We start from the raw sequence: 19,269 nt of genomic DNA on the forward strand, positions 1-19,269 counted from the left end.
ATGAATTTAGCACCTCGTTGTCTCCAAAGCTTTCCAGGGTGCTGAAGATATTTAACTGTGAAAGTGATTGAGGTGTCCTGAGCAATGGCATTTTGGAGACACAGGTCGCAAAGCCTGGTAGTTCACATGTGGTACTAGCTACAGAGCAAATCTAAAAACCTAGACTACTTATTACTGTTTTTCACGGAATAGTTAAAAGTCAAATACAAGTTTCATGAAAGTCCCAATTATATCTATTCCTAGAGTTCGCTATCAAAAGTTTTTAGTTCCCATGGGGCGTGAAGGTCTTCGAAATCTCTTGGTTGCACTAAGGCATGGGTACTCGCAAACGTTTTCTCAGGGGCCAAAACGTTTGGAGTGTGATGTGCCAGTGGGCTGCATTGATGCCAGTTGTGTGAGGGTCGTATGAGGGGGTTGGCAGGGGCGGCTCTAGGCTCATGGCGGCCCTGGGCAGGGAGCGTAGATAGGGGCCCCCGGAAGAGGGGGTCCGGCAGGGGCGGAGCGCGGAGGCCAGTGAAGAGTGGGGTCAGGGTGTTTGGAAGTGGAACACAGCCGGAGGCCGCCAAATCCCTGCCAGGGGCCGCCACGCAAATATGTATCCATCTTCAGAGGATTATTATATTAAGGATATATGTTGGCGTGGTGGCCCCTGGGGTTTGGTGGCCCTCTGCAGGTGTACAGCTTGCACATGCCTAAGGCCGCCCCTGGGGTTGGGGATGATTGGAAGTACAGTGAGCGTAGGGGAAGCATTGCATATATATCTAGTGGCTGAATAGAGCAATGTGAAACCAGGAAACCTGGAATTTTTACTGGCTTCCTCACATTACCTAATTGTGGGATTCTAGGCAATTGTTTTATTTCAGTTTCCCTCCTTTTTTTCATTATCACATATAAGAGGACCTCGAAATACATGGCTGCAAGATGTGCGCTGTACCAAACCTTCTCCTTTGTTTGATATGATAAACTATAATGTTGTCCATGTATAATAGGAACCCAGGCCACCCAAAGTGTGCACATAGCAACTGACTTGCTTCTTCAGTTCACTATTAGCATTGTTGTCAGAGTAGATGCAAGAAATAACAGGGCTTATTTACAACCCCCTTGTGTCACCTGTACGTCACTTTTTCCCATATAAAAGGTGACGCACCGGCGATGGAAGGGGCTTGTAAATAAGCCCCTATGTTTCTAAATTCATGTTTGAAACCTATACCTTTTAAAGTAATACTTTTAAATGCACGGATATAATCAGTTGCACTAAGGTGAAAAGGTTCTGCATGTTAATTAAATACACTTTTTGAATTTTGAAGAGGCTGTCATATTTTTCTACTTTTGCTGCAAGATGTGTTTAAAAATGATAGTGTTTTCAAAGTAAAGCGGTGCAGGACTCCATAGTTACATCATTTAACAGCAATTAACCTTTAAGTAAATGCTTGCCTGTTTATTAAACATCTTTGTATTGTTAGTGCTAAATTGAGTAAACCACAGCCCAGTGCTCCTGTTGACAACGGGGTGCACATGAAGGTCAGGAGGGCCGCATTCAGCCCCCCAGGCCGTACTTTGAGTATCAGTGCACTAAGAGGTCCTGGACTGTTATCACAGTTCCTAATACACTCAAACAATTTCAATACCCATGGGTTACTGGAGTACAATACTAGGCTCCAATCAGGGTAGATGACACCCCAAAAACAAACAAGCATTGCCAAAGATGGTGTTGGATGGAATATAAGGCTCTACAACAAGGCATGCCTTTCCCCCCGCATGTTTTTCCCTATGGACAATACAAAGCGTTAACTTTTACAACATGTTGTAATACCACGCAGAGCTTTACTGTTTGTAATTTTACCCTACAATGCACTTGTATTGTCTTCTATAAATTCACTGGAAAAACCTAAAGGTTAAAGAGTAGTTACATGTAGGTCTTCTAATAATAAAAAAAACATTTCAAACCAAAAAATTTGTGAAAATTCCTCTGTTATGTATAAATGACAAAAGTATAACTTGCACCGCTGTAGATTTCATATGTTATCAGTGATGTAATATTTGATGTCATAAGCAGTGCATCACAGTGGAGCAAGTTATATGTATCTCATTTACAAATAACTGGTGATTTCCAGGTGTTTTTTTAGTTTCAAAACATGTTTCTTTATTATTGGAAGACCTACATATAACTTCACTTTAAACTTTGTTTCTCAGTGAATTTCCCAGTTGTTTACCATAAAATAATATACTATTATGATACATGTGCTGCCAACCCCTGCTGCGCACAGCCTTAGGCCATGTGCAGCCAGGAGGGTTGGCTGCAGGCCCTGCAGACCCCCCCTCGCGGGCGGCCATCCCCCAGCTGCACACAGCCTTCAGCTCAGAGGGATGTATGACGTTACAACGCATACTTTTACCACGCATACCTTTACAACGCGGTTTTTACCACGCATACCATTACAACGCATAGCGCTTAGAGGTGCTGGATAGTGGTAAGTATAATTTTCTATTCCAACTCCAGTCCCCGTGGACACTAGGGAAGGTGTTGGATAGAAAATTAAACGTATTCCCTATCCTAGAGCGCCCCCCAGTGCAATGCGTTGTAATGGTATGTGTGGTAATACCTGCGTTGTAATGGTAGTGCGTTGTAAAAATTTCGTTGTAACCGTTGCATACTGCTCAGAGTGCTTTCAAAACCATGTGGTAAGCTTTCCTGGGGTCATGGATTCAATGCCACTGACACTGTGAATCTGCTCACCTGTATTGCTGTACCTGGAGTGGTAAAAGGCTTTTGAAAAAGTTCAGCTTGGTATGGATGACACGGTGCTAATCCTATGCTTAAAAACTTTGCTGTAAACATGGCAAAAGGCCTTGTCACTTTCTAGCTCTGTATGGATGGCACTAAGCTAAACATATGCTTAAAAACTCTGCAAGAAAAACAGGCATTTGAGGTGAGCAGATCAGAGTGTTATGGTGCTGTAGGGTGCTCGGTATAAAGTAGCTGCTTTCCACCTAAACTTGGGAACTACCCAGAGTTGGGAAACAGCCTTTACATTGCAACTCGGTCCACGCTGTGCCTGAACAATGCGGTCTGAACCATAAATGCGTCTTTATAATTCATTCCTATACCACGCAAGTCATTACAACAACTTGCCAGAAGGAAAACGTTGTTGGTCTGATGTTGGACTTTAAGTCCAACACTTTCTCTACTGTTGCACAGACTGGAGTTGGAATAGTAAATTATACTAATCCAAAGTCTAGCCCTTCCCCTAAGGCAAGTTGTTGTAATGACTTCCGTGGTAAAGGAATGCATTGTAAAGACGCATTTGTAATGCGGGGGAAACAACCATTACAATGCAGTCATTACAATGCACTACATTTACAACGCAGTAATTACAATGCAACAGCCTTTACATTGCATGCCATTATAACGCAGCCATTACAACGCATGTCACTATAACGCATGCCATTACAACGCATGTCCCTACAAAGCATGCCATTAAAACGCATTATAAGGTAAGTAATGGGGAATAGTAATTTTTAACCCTACACTATCCAACACTTACCCTACTGTTGCACTCATTGGAGTGGGAATAGTAATTTTTACCCCTACACTATCCAACACTTACCCTACTGTTGCACTCACTGGAGTGGGAATAGTAATTTTTACCCCTACACTATCCAACACTTACCCTACCGTTGCCCTAAAAGTATTATGATTTGTAATGGAATGCGTTGTAATGGTGTGCATTGAATGTGAATGCGTTGTAAATGTAGTTTCTAGAAATGCATTGTGATGGCATGTGTTGTAAAATCATGCATTGTAATTGATGTTGCGATCTAAAAACCACGTTGTAAAGGCATGCGTTGTAAATGTTTGCTTTGTAACCTGTCCTATTCATGGTGCGGACCACGTTGTTACGGCAGGAGCGGTAAATGCCTGCATGGTTCCGACATACAACCCCCAGAGTTGCCTGCTTCCTTTTTTACATAATTTATATGGCATTCTAAGCCTAAAAGGGCATTGTCTTGACTTAAACTGGGTGACCCCTGTTATATGGACAAAGCTATACCCAGGGCTTTAAGTGGGCCGTGTCCTGATGGTGCTGAGCACCAGTAGTTCTAAAAAGCAGATGCTGAGATGGGTCGCTATCGGGCTCTCCATTTTTGCCCTCACCATCAGGGTGAAAAAAAAAACCTAAACTCTGCAGCAGTGCCATCCTTCACTGCCCTTGAACTAACTTCAAAGAGACTAGTTGTAGTTCTTTTACAGTCTCATCATGTCAGAACTGAAGCCTTTTCAATATTATACACATCAAAGCCAAAGTTGTTGCTTATTTATCTTACGCAACTAACAACCATTGACAAAGCCAATAGTCTTGGCTTGGAGTAGGAATAATATCACTTGTTGCATTGTATGTATGGATGCAATGACAGAAACTGCAAAATATCAGTTGGGTGGCACACTATGCTAACCCAGATTTTTTGCTTACATTTTTTAAGCCACGCCCATAATTGTATCGTCACGCCCCTTTGAGAGACCCACCCCCACTGTTTTTTCATCCCACTTAAGCCCCAGCTATACCTTCCTGGGCTCTAATTAGAGTAAAACATATGTGCCAAGAGTTGTTTTTATATATTACATTTTGACTTGCACGTTATTTTACCAATCCAAAGCTGTAATACTGTGACTGTGGTTTCAGGTGCTCAGCACCGGCACTTAATCATCAACACCGGCGTTTTCATGAGAAGCAGTTAAGGACACATTCTTTTAGGGGGTGATTAAGTGATTTGTGAGAATCACATTGATGGTGAGCCGACCGAAGTCTGCATCTCTGGCCATTACGCCACATCCACACCCCACTTTCATGGCTAGCATTTGGTTCTGTTTTGGCGGCACTAACTGGAGAAATGGGCTGGTCTAAGCTGCCTCCTGACGAGAGCCCCGACACCTTTTTTTTAAAAACAAATTAACCACTGAGAGAAAGGCTTTCTTTATCTCGCTGAGATCAGAGAGGGGATCCGGTTTCTATATTGTGATGTTACCTAAATAAAAATACCGCTGAAGGAGCATTTCTCTCGTCTTTGTTTTCCAATATGCACGCCTTTTGTCATATCTCTTAAAACTATTCACAAGGTCAATTTCAATCTCTTATCTAATCTCAGTTCTCCTTTCCCCCCCTCCCTGTGGTGGTGCCTAACGTGATATCATCATTTTACCTGCCAGCCAAGGCCGCAGGACGACCTTGTCTCGCGCCTTCAGCGTCGGCTAATGACGCAGCTGAGTTCGAACAGCGAGTGCCATGGAACGCAACGACGGCTTCAAATACAGATCAGTGCTGTGACTGACCTCCCTGGCACGCCTGAGCGAACTTCACGCGCTCGTTTTAAATTAATGGCTGTTCGAATAAATTGTACGCGTCAGAAACAGCGAGCTTCATTGCTTTGAAGCTTTTAAATGATTAATTTCTGAGGCAGCATGCAGCTGGTTATGTAACACAGGATGTTACTACATCTATTGCTGGGGTCTGCATATTATCAGATGGACACACAGTTCCATTTCACTTTTTTCATTCATTCGAGGTCGTCGTCCCATGTTTGGCCCGGAATACCAGTGCCCCAGAGAAGCATGGTGTAAAATCTGAACCTCAGAATGATTTTACTCCCCTTAAAAGTGCATGCACATCTAGAAAAGCATGGTTGCATCCGCCAAATGATATTATTAAAGTCCAAACTGCACAAGGTAAGAGTTTCGTTCTGGGACTGTTCCCTATCGTGAGTTATTTATTTAGTATCAGGCCATTTTCGTTGCCTTGGTGTCACGTTTGGCTACTACTCTTTAATTCATGGATAAAACCGCTTGATACGGAAGGACATTGTCGGCAAGAGTGGTCACTACCCTTCTCCAGTCAGAGTCCCTGAACCATCCCTTGCTGGTCCTTCTTTTATTTATCAGCGAATCGGATGTTTGCTCTTCGTTTTTTTACTTAAAAGGTTACTCTGATGAAGAATGTCTTAGCAGAATGTTAAAGGACTTTTGCCCAAGTCTCCATTGAGACTTTTAATGCTGGGTGCTTTACCCTACTACCTCAAAATTATTCAAGTTGTGCCACTCTTTAAAACCTATTTAGATACCACTGACCTTGGCAACTTCTGCCAACCCCAAATCCTCCTGCTAACCGGCACCTGTGAAACTTCAATCCCACATTGACAGTAGCCACCTTACCAATAAGGGTTTTTACCCATGGAAGCAATGAGGCAACCAATTTTAAAGTTATGAACCACATCCTCCATGTTATGGATGAGGGAGGTGTCTCTTTGCCCGTGGTTCTATATCTATGGCAACCTTTAATTTGTGGCATTGCTTTTCACCTTCTCTTCTTGCATGGTCCTGGGACTTCTAATCCAGATTTATTTTTCTTCTTTTTTTTTTTGTTCGTTTGTGCTAAGGGTGTCATTTAGATCCTGGTGGGCTTACTCCATTCCTCCAGGGAAGAACATGGACATTCTCTGCTTCTGTGGTGGGCAAACAGCTCACCATATTTAGAGATCTCTGTTTGCTTGTAGTTCTCTATGCATTCAGAGGAGCCACGGAAGCACGTCTGAAGGCACAGAAAGTTTGATGTGAGGCTATGTCCCATGTGGCCACTCAGCAAACTTTTTATTTTAGAATAACAAACTTCAGAGCAGAAGTTTGGTTTTATAGAAAAAAAGTACATCAGAACATCTGCTTTAAAAAGGAGAGCTGGACTGAGGTACTTGTACCGACAGCTTCAAGTCCAGTGGGCTGCGAGTGTAAAGCTTTCGCTGCAGAGCCAGTGTGGGCAAAGCATTTGGAAACAATGTTGTCCACCCGACTCTAATAAGTGCTGGCAGACCATCAGTTTGATGAACGGGATACTTTACTACATTTGTGGTGGAGTACTCTGTCCACCAAACTCTAAACCTAGGCCATTTGTTTGCATAGATTGACTCACCTAGTTAGACACCTCTGGCCATGCTGTGTTCTGTCCCTTCAGGTGGATCTTTCAGCCGTGATTTTCAATTGAATGGTTCCAGAATATTGAAACCAAAATTTTGAGTTATAATAATAGTTTACCAAAATCACCCAAAATTTACACCCATTGTGACAATAATTTTTTTTTTTTTTAAATTGGGCCACAATATTTTTGTGCCACGATATTTCTGTACAAGAAGCCACTGTGAGATCGGAATCTCGAGATCAGCATCCTTTGGAGGGATACCTATGGGCACATAGGATTTGGTAGTGGGGTATCTTCCTTCCTTAGGAATCTCCCCCTGTCATTGCACTCCCCATGTGTTCCTGGCTTAGACTGCAGGACTGACATTGGTTGCATTTTGTTAAATAAAGTTCACCAATTTAACTTTTCTGGCGTGCCCTTTCTTGAGTTTTTCTGAAACTCAATCCTTAGAAAACCTTATTCTTACCTTTTTCTTCAAACGATGACGTGTTTTCTTCCGTTAGTTATTATTGTCTGCTCTTAACACACCTGGCATTCCTGTACCGTGATCCTCTTCACCTTCCACTCCGATATTCATAATCATATTGCAAAGCAATGTCAGACAAAAGTATTTCAACTCTCCTTGCTGGGGGAGATCAAACAATTCTTTCCTTTCCTCACATTTTGTGAAGTTATTCCGTCTTTGATGGAGGCAGGGCCCTGTTAACCAGGATCCGAGACCAGTGGACCTTTTCGTTTGAAATCCCCGGTGCTGCTGGCGGTACAATGGCGTCTCCTTAGAAGTGCTACTTTTAATTCAAGATAGGTCACCTTACCTAAACAGCCTTCTGGCCTCAGATGCAGACCCACTTTTGTGAAAGATCTACTGACGTCCCCAGACTCCTGAACTCACTCTCTAGTAGCTCTTTCCTTACAAAAGATTGTAAATGAAACTTAAGCTCTTTTGCTCCGACAGCACTTCGAGGTATCGTACTAAACAACCTGAAGCTCTTTTTCTTTGGAGTGCATTGTGAGGTACCGTACTCCGGGGTGTAGCCTGTGCATCGTGGCGGCGTCTGACGTCACACCCTTAGCATTCGGAAGTAGAATGAAGAAGGTGTTTTTAACTTAAAAAAAACGAAACGCTGAGTCGACATCTGCTTCTTGTTTTAGCTCACCATACAGTATTTGACTACTGTTTTTAATTATTGTGATTATAGTTGACCTGTGTGCTCTGTGCACATAAAATTGTATTAATCAAAATTTATAATTGCATTGAATAAATATGTATGACATTTTCTTACAATAATTTGTCACAGTCTCTTTGTTCAAAAAAGATTTTTTATTGTCTTATTGGTATTATCTTTTGCACTACGATTTGTTAACATATGTGTTTTTCCATTTGATACAGTGTGTTGTGAGGGTTACATTTAGTAGCCAAATCTTGATAATTTGGGAATCTTAGCATTTCTTGGTTCCTATTCAATGGACAGCGTCAACAAAAACTGTGTACTCCACAGTGGTTCTGTTTTGTTTTCAGGTTGAAATCCCAATACTGCTCTATTTTCAGATTCCAGTTAAATAACCTCCTCTACAACCCTTTAAAGCCGGTTTTCTCCAAGCATGATTACAACATTCATTTTTAAGAGTCCGTGTATGTTTACGTTGTTTCACTTTCAAAGGTAGTGCCGACACCTATTTAGGCTTTGGGCATTTGTCTGATTGACGCAAGATAGGTCCTCCTGTATGAAGAGCGCGAAAAAGCACTGATGCTCATTTTCTTTAGAGTGCACTGTGAGGGACTGAGCTAAAAACATGAAACTCTTACGCCTTGATTGCACTGTGATGGATGAAAACAGATTTCTACTTTTAATTTGTTTTTTTCTGCTTCAAGCCAGCCATTTTGATTTGGGCTTTTTTTCATTTATAGCCCAATTGGAGCCCAAGTATACATTCTTTGGGCTCCTGCTCCCAGCCACCATTTTAGGTTTGGTGACCTGGTGGCTGGGAGCTTTAGTGTAGTGTAGTTTTTGCCCTCCCTCCCTTCCTCCTTCCCTCTTTTTCTTGTAAGTTGGGGTTTTGTTTTTTCTTTTTTCTGGATTTAGGCGGCTTTAGTTGGGACAGGTGAGCAGGGGTGTTGGCTATGTATTGTCGCTTGGAACAGGTACTGTGCGGGCGTTATTAGAAGTTTGCCTGGGTTGGTAGAGGTTATTTGGTCAGGGTTGAAGTTGGGTTATCGACAGGTAAAGGGTAGGCAGGTTAATTTTTAGTTCGGTTACACATGTTGGGTGATTGACAGTGGTAAAGAAGCAGGCAGGGCAGGTTGTTTAATGGATAGGTTGAATTTATGAGGTTATACTTTGATGCATTGCTTTGTATTGTTTGTAAGGTTGTAATGTACAGGTGGGGGCGGGTTCAAGAACATTTTATGGGCGGGGTCAGGTATGTGGTTTGATTAGTGAGGTTTAGTTTTGTAAGGCGAGGAATTCTAATATTATGTGCACTTGTTTCAATAAAGCGGCCTTTTACACTCAATCATGGTTTGTGATCTGCTCCCCCCTGCCCCTCCCTCCCAAGTGACTATGACGAAAATCCAGAGTCGCAAGACAAGGAAACCTCTCACAAAAAGACACTCGTGGGGAAATACTCGGCAGAGTGAGCAGCCAAGAGACACAAGACAGTGCAGGCACTGCAAATATTCGCCTTTTTTTTAATAAAGAGAAAGATGCACCCGAGCTCTTTGCAGTGTGAGTGAGAGCACGGTTTCCTCTATGAACTTTTATACAGGGAGCAGAGTCTGAATTTGATGCCCTGCTGCTGGCGGCTGAGCCATTGCAAAACTTTAAAAGACACAACATTTAATGAGCAGGTCCTCATATGACGTGTGATTGAAAAGAAATGAAACTTCATCACAGTTTATTTGTTGTATGTGCAGTTTTAGTTGCTGATACCTTTTTTATTGTTTGAGTTGTCTTTTATGGCGGCTTGGAGTACGGGTTTCCCATGTGCACAAAGATAATGTGCTCTGGGGATCCCTTCATGAGTGACAGTCATGTCAACGGGGTCACGTGACTGGCTCCGAGCAGCTGAGCCGAGGCTGGAGAATTTTCACACCTGTGAGAAGCCCAGGGAGGTTGCAGTAAGCCTCTTGGTGCAGTGGGGATGCTACAGTGTGTCACTTGCGCCTGAGAGTCACCAATAGCAACTATACTCAGAGGCAGGTGCCACTGGCTGGGCCTAAGGGCTACACGTCAGAACTGGGATACGAAAAAAGAAGTGGGGGGGGCTGACGTCACAACAGGAAGTGACGTCACGAAAGGTGGCTTGACCATCACTCATTGCCTCCCCTCGCTCACCCCTTAGATGCTATTGCATCAGAGATGCCAGCGCAAAAGCAGAGTTCTGAATGGGCTCCGATCTCGCCCCAGAGAGGCCAAAGAGTGAATGTGTGACTCCCTTTGCTCCAGTTATCGAGCTCCCGGTAAAAAAAGTTGGGGGACGCCGTCCACCCGCGTGGTACCCCGACTCGAGCCCTGATTATTTCCCTGTAATTTTACTAATATAATGCGTATGTTTATAGAAACTTGAACATAACGCCATACGGGGCTATGAGAGGTGTATTATTGTCGGAAGTGGAGGAAAAAGAAGGGGGGGGGGGGACAACGCGCCTGAAAGATAAAGTGTGATGTGTTTCATTGAAATAAAAAGGTAACCTTGACCATCAGACAGAGTTGTGCAGAGTGGGAGTTGCATATGTTTGGCTTCATTAAAATCTCACACAATTGCGGTTTTTCCCTGACAGCGGAAGACACCTGGTAAAACCGAGTGCTTTTCTGAACATGTTTCATCTGTGAAAGGTAGGTGCACAATGTGTGTGGAAAATAGACAGGAGAAGCGATTAGGAATCCGGTAATCCAGGAACCTGCACCTTATTCCGAATTGTGAGCCTAACACTCATGATGACTGGTAAGTGGGATGAAGAAACCAGTCGGAATTGGTGGCACTGGGCCTGGTACTACTACTCCATTTTAATGTCCATCTCAGATTGAGCGACCCAGTAGACCTTAGAAATTGTGTGACTCTGGGCCAACCACTTTTGCCCCTTTGTACCTCGAATTGTAAATATGTTTGGAGAAAAAAAACAGGTTTGCAGTGTACGATCCCAAATCCCAATTGCAGTCAACCGCCTCTAACCCCACTATAATTTGGTTTCTGTGATATGGTCTGAACTGACAACTACGCTATGTACAGCACCTCATGCCTGAGATATTTCTGCTTCAATATACTTAGGTCTTTGTCAAGAGCAGCACAGTAAAAAGTACTGGGGCATGACTGGTTCAATGGTACAGAAATCCCATGCAGTTGTAGACGGCCTCTTCAAAATTCACCAAAAACCCGTGCACTAGCCCTGTACAATTGGTAACATGCACAACTGTAAAATGGCTGTATCAGTCTCCCCTGCTGGTCTACTCAGACGCTCGATGGTGTGCAGGGAGCAGTGCTTAATTTGTGCCGGTAGTGTGTACTCGCACTTGTTTTCGGACATTTAGACTAATTTCTCATCATCAGATTTTGACTCAGAGGAAGAGAAAGAAAAGCATAAAATGAAGAAAGGAGTAAATGAAATATTGCAAAATGGTGACAAAGGGGAAGGCACAGATGGTGAGTTAAAGAGACAGTAATTGTAGCAAGTTGGAAGAATGAGGCACGACGTGGCTTTAAAAGTAGGATGTTTTGGTAATCAGCAGTCCTGTCATTCGAAAGCAGTGGGGCCCTAAGGAAAACTGATCCCTTTATTTGTTTTTCTAAAACTTTTTTTATTCATACAAATTACCAAGCGTCATTGGGTGCTGTCATATCCTGCTCTCAGTGCTCATAGTTAGACCGACATTTTTATTATCAGACTGAGTTGATAGTTGATGAATAATTATCATTGAGAGTGGCCTTTGCTTGAAGATCTGCCATGTATCCGCTATTACTCTAGATGGAGACGTGCTAGGAGCATTTTGTTCGTGTTTCAGTGCGTACTCTAGTTTTTGTGATTTATTTTCTTATTATCTCGGATTCAATCTCTTTCTCTTTCAATTCTTGCTCTGTCTCCTGCGCTTTCCCTTGTACATGCACTTGTTCTTACACCTGCTCTTGCTCTGACTCCAGTGCTCGTGTAGACTCATGTGCATGCTCTGGCTCTTGTGCTTGTTCTTGCATGTGCACTTGCTCTATCTCGTATGCACTTAGGACAGGCCTTTAGCGTGGACGAGCTGGGCACAGGCCCAGGGCGCCAATTTTCCGAGGGGTGCATGGTGCAGTGTGCATTAAGGTTATACTAAGTCAGAAAAACTCCCTTTGGGACACCACAATCCGACAGTCAGTTCTCAATCACACCTCATTCACATAGAAACTATAGGAATCGCCAAAGGACAGTATATAAATGCTTTATTCACCAGGTGAGTGCAAAGGTTAAAAACTTTTTGTTAGATATAAATAAATCAATTAAATACATTAAACAAGGAATAATACAAAATCATAAGATGAAATACATTCTGACATGTAAAAATTTTCCCTACACAGCCCATTAAATTAAGCAAGTTAATGTCTCAAAATGTACACAATTTAATCAGTCAACATTAATATTTGATTCACAATTAAAACCATATTTTATGCATAAAAAACATTTTTACAAATAACATCACAGAGAGATATACATCGATCTGATACACAAGATGACCAAATGCAACGCGTTTCGGTGTCAGTAACAGGTCCAAACCACCTTCTTCAGGATTTTTATAAAAACGTGTCCAGGAATTCTAACATTGTAATATCAACGTATGGACATCAAAACAACAGAGGGAAGTAAATCTCTTTCTCCTCCTTCTTGTTGAAAACCGACCAACCGGTCACAGTTTAAATTCAGATAAGAGCTCCTCAGGAACTAGATATTCGGGTTTAGGCAATTTGTGGTCACTAAATGATCCAAATAAAATGCCCTCACGAAATAGATATTCGGGTTAAGGCAATTCGTGGTCAGTAATTGATCCAAAGAACATGCCCTTTAATTGGTTTTCCGACAAGGTTGTAGTCGCGTGTTGAAGATACGGAGATTTTACATCCCGATGTCCATCCCATAAACAAGAATGAAAATATTATGATGAGAGGGAACACACACTGTTTACATACAGAGTAAATGAATTATTATTCTGCTTCACTATAGAAAAAATAAAGGGCATGTTCTTTGGATCAATTACTGACCACGAATTACCTTAACCCGAATATCTATTTCGTGAGGGCATTTTATTTGGATCATTTAGTGATCACGAATTGCCTAAACCCGAATATCTAGTTTGTGAGGAGCTCTTATTTGAATTTAAATTGTGACCGGTTGGTCAGTTTTGAAAAAGAAGGAGGAGAAAGACATTTACTTCCCTCTATTGTTTTGATGTCCACACGTTGATATTACAATGTTAGAATTCCTGGACACGTTTTTATAGAAAGCCTGAAGAAGGTGGTTTGGAACTGTTACTGCCACCGAAACACGTTGCCTTTGGTTGTCTTGTGTATCAGATCGATGTATATCTCTCTGTGATGTTATTTGTAAAAATGTTTTTTATGCATACAATATGGTATTAATTGTGAATCAAATATTAATGTTGACTGATTAAATTGTGTACATTTTGAGACATTAACTTGCTTAATGTGCAGTGTAGAATTTTTTTTTACATGTCAGAATGTATTTCATCTTAGGATTTTGTATTATTCCTTGTTTAATGTATTTAATTCATTTATTTATAGATAAAAAAAAGTTTTTAACCTTTGCATTCACCTGGTGAATAAAGCATTTATATACTGTCCTTTGGCGATTGCTATAGTTTCTATATGAATGAGGTGTGATAGAGAACTGACTGTCCGAGAATGCAATTGTGGTGTCCCAAAGGGAGTTTTTTCTGACTTAGTGTCATTGTTGAGTCGTGTCCCTTTGGTGAGGAGGACCGCTCTCTATTTTTTGGTGCGTTAAGGTTATGCCAACAGCAGCGCCCTTCTCATTTTGCTCCAGCCTTGTCCCTGCCTGTTCGTTTTTGTCTAATTTGCAGGTTTAAAGTGGTTTTAGTCCTTCATTATCAATTATCATATAGCTGGAGGTATTTTAACACCCTTTAGCCCCCTCCTTGCCCTCCCTTCACCCCCTGACCCCTGCTGACACACATCAACAAAACCATCATCTGTGTGAGGCAGCTAAGCTATCGGTGCCTTAGGTGAGTTGGGAGGGTCTGAGGATGTTCGTGTTCAGGGGCCAGTCCCTGCTCATCCACGTACTGACCAGTGAACACTAAAGTGCCCCCTGCTGCCTCACTTAATTCACTACCATCAGCTGGGGTGCCAAATTACTCTCTGCCCACGCCCAGGGTGCTATCTTAGCAAAGGGCGGCTCTTCATGGACCATCACTTGTTCCAGCACCTGTGCTTGCTGTTGCTACTTACTTTTGTCCTTTTTCTTAAACATGAGGTGGCCCTAACTGTTTTACTTGTTTTAGTCTTGAGAGTGTTCTGTCTTCTGTACTTGCTCTGACTTCTCTGCTCGTGCTGACAAGTGCTTGTCTTTATATTCGTACTTGGTGTGACTTGTGTGCTTCTTTAAATACCTGCGCTTGCTCTGGCATCTGTGGCTGTCCTTAAACCTGTGCTTCATCTGACATCTGTGCTTGTTCCTACATCTGAGCTTGCTTCAACATCATTACTTGTTCCTACACTGGGCTTGCTTCGACATCATTACTTGTTCTTACACCTGTGGTTGCTTTGACTCTGGTTCTTGTTCTAACACCTGCACTTACACCGACTCCTGTGCTTGGTCTTACCCCTGTGCTTGCTTTGACTCCTGTTCTTGTTCTAACACATGTGCTTGCTTTGACTCCTGTGCTTGGTCTTATACCTGTACTTGCTTTGACTCCTGTTCTTGTTCGAACACCTGTGCTTGCTTTGACTCTTGTGCTTGGTCTTACCACTGTGCTTGCTTTGACTCCTGTTCTTGTTCTAACACACGTGCTTGCTTTGACTCCTGTGCTTGGTCTTACACCTGTGCTTGCTTTGACTCCTGTTCTTGTTCTAACACATGTGCTTGCTTTGACTCCTGTGCTTGGTCTTAACCCTGTACTTGCTTTGACTCCTGTTCTTGTTCGAACACCTGTGCTTGCTCTGACTCCTGTGCCTGTTTTAACACCTGTGCCTGCTCTGACTTTTGTGTTTGTTCTTACCCCTGAGCTTGCTTTGACTCCTGTGCTTGTTCTTATCGATGTGCTTGCTTTGACTCCTGTGCCTATTCTAACACATTGGCTTTCTCTGACTTCTGTGCTTGTTCTTAACCCCGTGCTTGCTTTGACTCATGTGCTTGTTCTAACACCTGGGCTTGCTCCGCCTTCTGTGCTTGTTCTTACCCCTGTGCTTCCTTTGACTCCTGTTCTTGTTCTAACACATGTGCTTGCTTTGACTCCTGTGCTTGTTCTAACACCTGGGCTTGCTTTGACTCCTGTGCTTGTTCTTACCCCTGTGCTTGCTTTGACTCCTGTTCTTGTTCTAACACCTGTGTGTGCTCTGACTCCAGTTCTTGTTCTAATGCCTGTGCTTGCGATGGCTTCTGTGCTTGTTCTTACCCCTGTGCTTGCTTTGACTCCTGTGCTTGTTTTTACCCCTGTGCTTACTTTGACTCCTGTGCTCGTTCTTACCCCTGTGCTTGCTCTGACTCCTGTGCCTGTTCTAACACATGTGCTTGCTCTGACTTTTGTGTTTGTTCTTACCCCTGAGCTTGCTTTGACTCCTGTGCTTGTTCTTACCCCTGTACTTGCTTTGATTCCTGTGCCTGTTCTAACACTTGTGCTTGCTCTAACTTTTGTGTTCGTTCTTACCCCTGAGCTTGCTTTGACTCCTGTGTTTGTTCTTACCACTGTGCTTGGTTTGACTCCTGTGCCTGTTCTAACACCTGGGCTTACTCTGACTTCTGTGCTTGTTCTTAACCCCGTGCTTGCTTTGACTCATGTGCTTGTTCTAACACCTGGGCTTGCTCCGCCTTCTGTGCTTGTTCTTACCCCTGTGCTTGCTTTGACTCCTGTGCTTGTTCTTACCCCTGTGCTTCCTTTGACTCCTGTTCTTGTTCTAACACATGTGCTTGCTTTGACTCCTGTGCTTGTTCTAACACCTGTGTGCGCTCTGACTCCAGTTCTTGTTCTAACACCTGGGCTTGCTCTGACTTCTGAGCTTGTTCTTACCCCGTGCTTGCTTTGACTCCAGTGCTTGTTCTAACACCTGTCTGTGCTCTAACTCCAGTTCTTGTTCTAACACCTGTGCTTGCTCTGACTTCTGTGCTTGTTCTTACCCCTGTGCTTGTTTTGACTCCTGTGCTTGTTCTTACCACTGTGCTTGCTTAGACTCCTGTGCCTGTTCTAACACCTGTGCTTGATCTGACTTTTGTGTTTCTTCTTCCCCTGTGCTTGCTCTGACTGCTGTGCTTGTTCTTACCCCTGTGCTTGCTTTGACTCCTGTGCATTTTCTTACCTCTGTGCTAGCGTTGACTCCTGTGCTTGTTCGAACACCTGGGCTTGCTCTGACTCCTTTGCTTGTTCTCACCCCTGTGCTTTCTCTGACTCATGTGCTTGTTCTTACGCCTGTGCTTGTGTTGACTCCTGTGCTTGTTCTAACACCTGGGTGTGCTCTGACTCGAGTGTTTGTTCTAACACCTGTGCTTGCTCTGACTCCTGTGCTTGTTCTCACCCCTGTGCTATCTCTAACTCATGTGCTTGTTCTTACCCCTGTGCTTGCGTTGACTCCTGTGGTTGTTCTAACACCTGGGCTTGCTCTGACTTCTGTGCTTATTCTTACCCCTGTGCTTGCTTTGACTCCTGTGCTTGTTCTTACCGCTGAGCTTGCTTTGACTCCTGTGCTTGTTCTTACCCCTGTGCTTGTGTTGACTCCTGTGCTTGTTCTAACACCTCTGCTTGCTCTGAATTCTGTGCTTGTTCTTACCCCTGTGCTTGCTTTGACTGCTGTGCTTGTTCTAACACCTGGGCTTGCTCTGACCCCTATATGTATGCTAATACCTGCACTTCTCCTCGCGGCTTTGCTTGGTTTACACCTGCGCTCGGTCTTATACATATGCTTGCTCTGACTTCTGTGCTTGTTCTTACTCCTGTGCTTGCTTTGACTCCTGTGCTTGTTCTTACACATGTGCTTGCTCTGACCCCTATATTTACGGTAATTAATACCTGCACTTGTTCTGGCGTCTTTGCTTGTTTTACACCTGTGCTTGCTCTTAAGGATATGCTTGCTCTGACTTCTCTGTGTTTTGATCAGGACCTTGAAAAACTTCAGCATCAATAAGACTTGTTTTATTTGCATTTATGTCTTTCATCTTGATATTCTGAGTAACACATTTCCTCTATTACTTTGTTGGAAATGTTCTTCCTCATGGTAGCCTGCACACGAACTTTTCACATATATTTCTTGCGCATTCTTGCCTCCTGCTCAGAAGTGTGCATTTGTGTTCTTCCTGGTATGATTTCCTGTTTCTTTCCCTTAACACTGACCGAGATCTTGAAAACGACTTTTACAGCATCCACGGAACATAAAGGGATTTGAACTGGTTTTATTTCTTTCAAGGGACAACTTGTCGCGTGTTCCTTATCTCGATCTGAACCCCCTGACCACATGGTCATCGGAGGTGCTGCACGTGGGGTCTGCCCCCCTAGCTCCCTTCGCACCCTCTACAGGAACTTTCTCTCACCGACCGCCCAGCTCCTGTCTACCAACACATGCACACACAGATTAGTCTGGATGGGCTGAGAGTGGTTATGAAAATGAGGTTGTAAGCCATTGCCCATAGGCATCCAATACATTTAATGCAGCAATGGTGAAATTCTAAAGAAGCGAATTCATTGATTGTGGGCTCCTCAGCAGAGTAGAATAAAAGTCCTTGTAGGGTGATGGATTGTAGCTTCCAGTCTGAGGATCCTTCAAGACTAGACGTTTGATCTCCACACGGTGTAACTATCTGGAGTTGTTAGCAAGTAAACAGAGAACTATTAAGGCCTGGGATATGGAGTCCTAGGAGAATTGCTTAATAGTAGTAAGTAGTGAAGTCCCTGAGATCACGTTGTGCAGTGACGTCAGTGAACTGACTGGCCTGTGGAGAATACATTCCCTGGCTAGCACATGTTATGCACTGCTAGCCATCCACTTATCTTCCCCCTGCCCTCAGTTGCAGGTCTAGCCAGTTCTCTAGAGAGACCATCTACTGTCAGCGTGAAAAATGAATTGGGAATAACCTTTAGATTTCATTCTTGCTGTAGCCTATGCATTTTTATGGCACTTCAATGTGAACAAGCATTGGAAATGCAATAGGTCTCGCAGCATTAGAGTTAGTGCATTTAGAATTGTTTATGGGTTTTTTGTTGTAAATCTTTTGCATTTTTATTTTTTGTAGCCAATGCTAAAGAATTACAAATCAAAAAAGCAATAAACATTTGTAAAAGCTTTACCTAAAAATCCTGTGAGACCTATTGCACTGTGTGAGGGTGAGGTGTTGAGGGTGAGTGGATGCGGTGGTGGATGTAGTGGTGGTGGATGCGGTGGTGGTGGATGCGGTGGTGGATGTGGTGGATGCGGTGGTGGATGTGGTGGTGGATGTGGTGGATGCGGTGGTGGATGTGGTGGTGGATGTGGCGGTGGATGTGGCGGTGGATGTGGCGGTGGATGTGGCGGTGGATGTGGCGGTGGATGTGGCGGTGGATGTCATGGTGGATGCGGTGGATGTGGTGGTGGTGGATGCGGTGGTGGATGTAGTGGTGGTGGATGCGGTGGTGGTGGATGCGGTGGTGGTGGATGTGGTGGTGGATGTGGTGGTGGATGTGGTGGTGGATGTGGTGGTGGATGCGGTGGTGGATGCGGTGGTGGATGTGGCGGTGGATGTCATGGTGGATGCGGTGGATGTGGTGGTGGATACGGTGGTGGATGTAGTGGTGGTGGATGTAGTGGTGGCGGTGGATGTGGTGGTGGATGTGGTGGATGTGGTGGTGGTGGATGTGGCGGTGGATGTGGCGGTGGATGCGGTGGTGGATGTGGTGGTGGATGTGGTGGTGGATGTGGTGGCAAGATTGATTGGTGAAATTAGTACATGCAACCGGAGTAGTTACAGTCCTGTAATGAATGTCTACTGTTGGATTTATAGCTTATTAGTCGGGTCTTGCTATTATGAGCATCGTTCAGCTTTATCTGAAGTCTCATTTGAAGCAACCTCTCCAACCCACTGATGATAGCTTAATTTGCTTTGCAAAGATTTGTAATTGCT

At 43.5% G+C, this 19,269-nt stretch overlaps 1 protein-coding gene across 3 annotated transcripts in view; it reads right to left on the bottom strand.

Annotated features, from left to right (window-relative positions):
- Positions 1-19,269, bottom strand: part of ARHGEF38 (Rho guanine nucleotide exchange factor 38) — a 352,819-nt gene that overhangs the window by 261,401 nt on the left and 72,149 nt on the right. The window lies entirely within an intron of this gene.

Source organism: Lissotriton helveticus, chromosome 2_1, assembly GCF_964261635.1.
Source record: "Lissotriton helveticus chromosome 2_1, aLisHel1.1, whole genome shotgun sequence".
Classification (NCBI taxonomy): domain Eukaryota; kingdom Metazoa; phylum Chordata; class Amphibia; order Caudata; family Salamandridae; genus Lissotriton; species Lissotriton helveticus.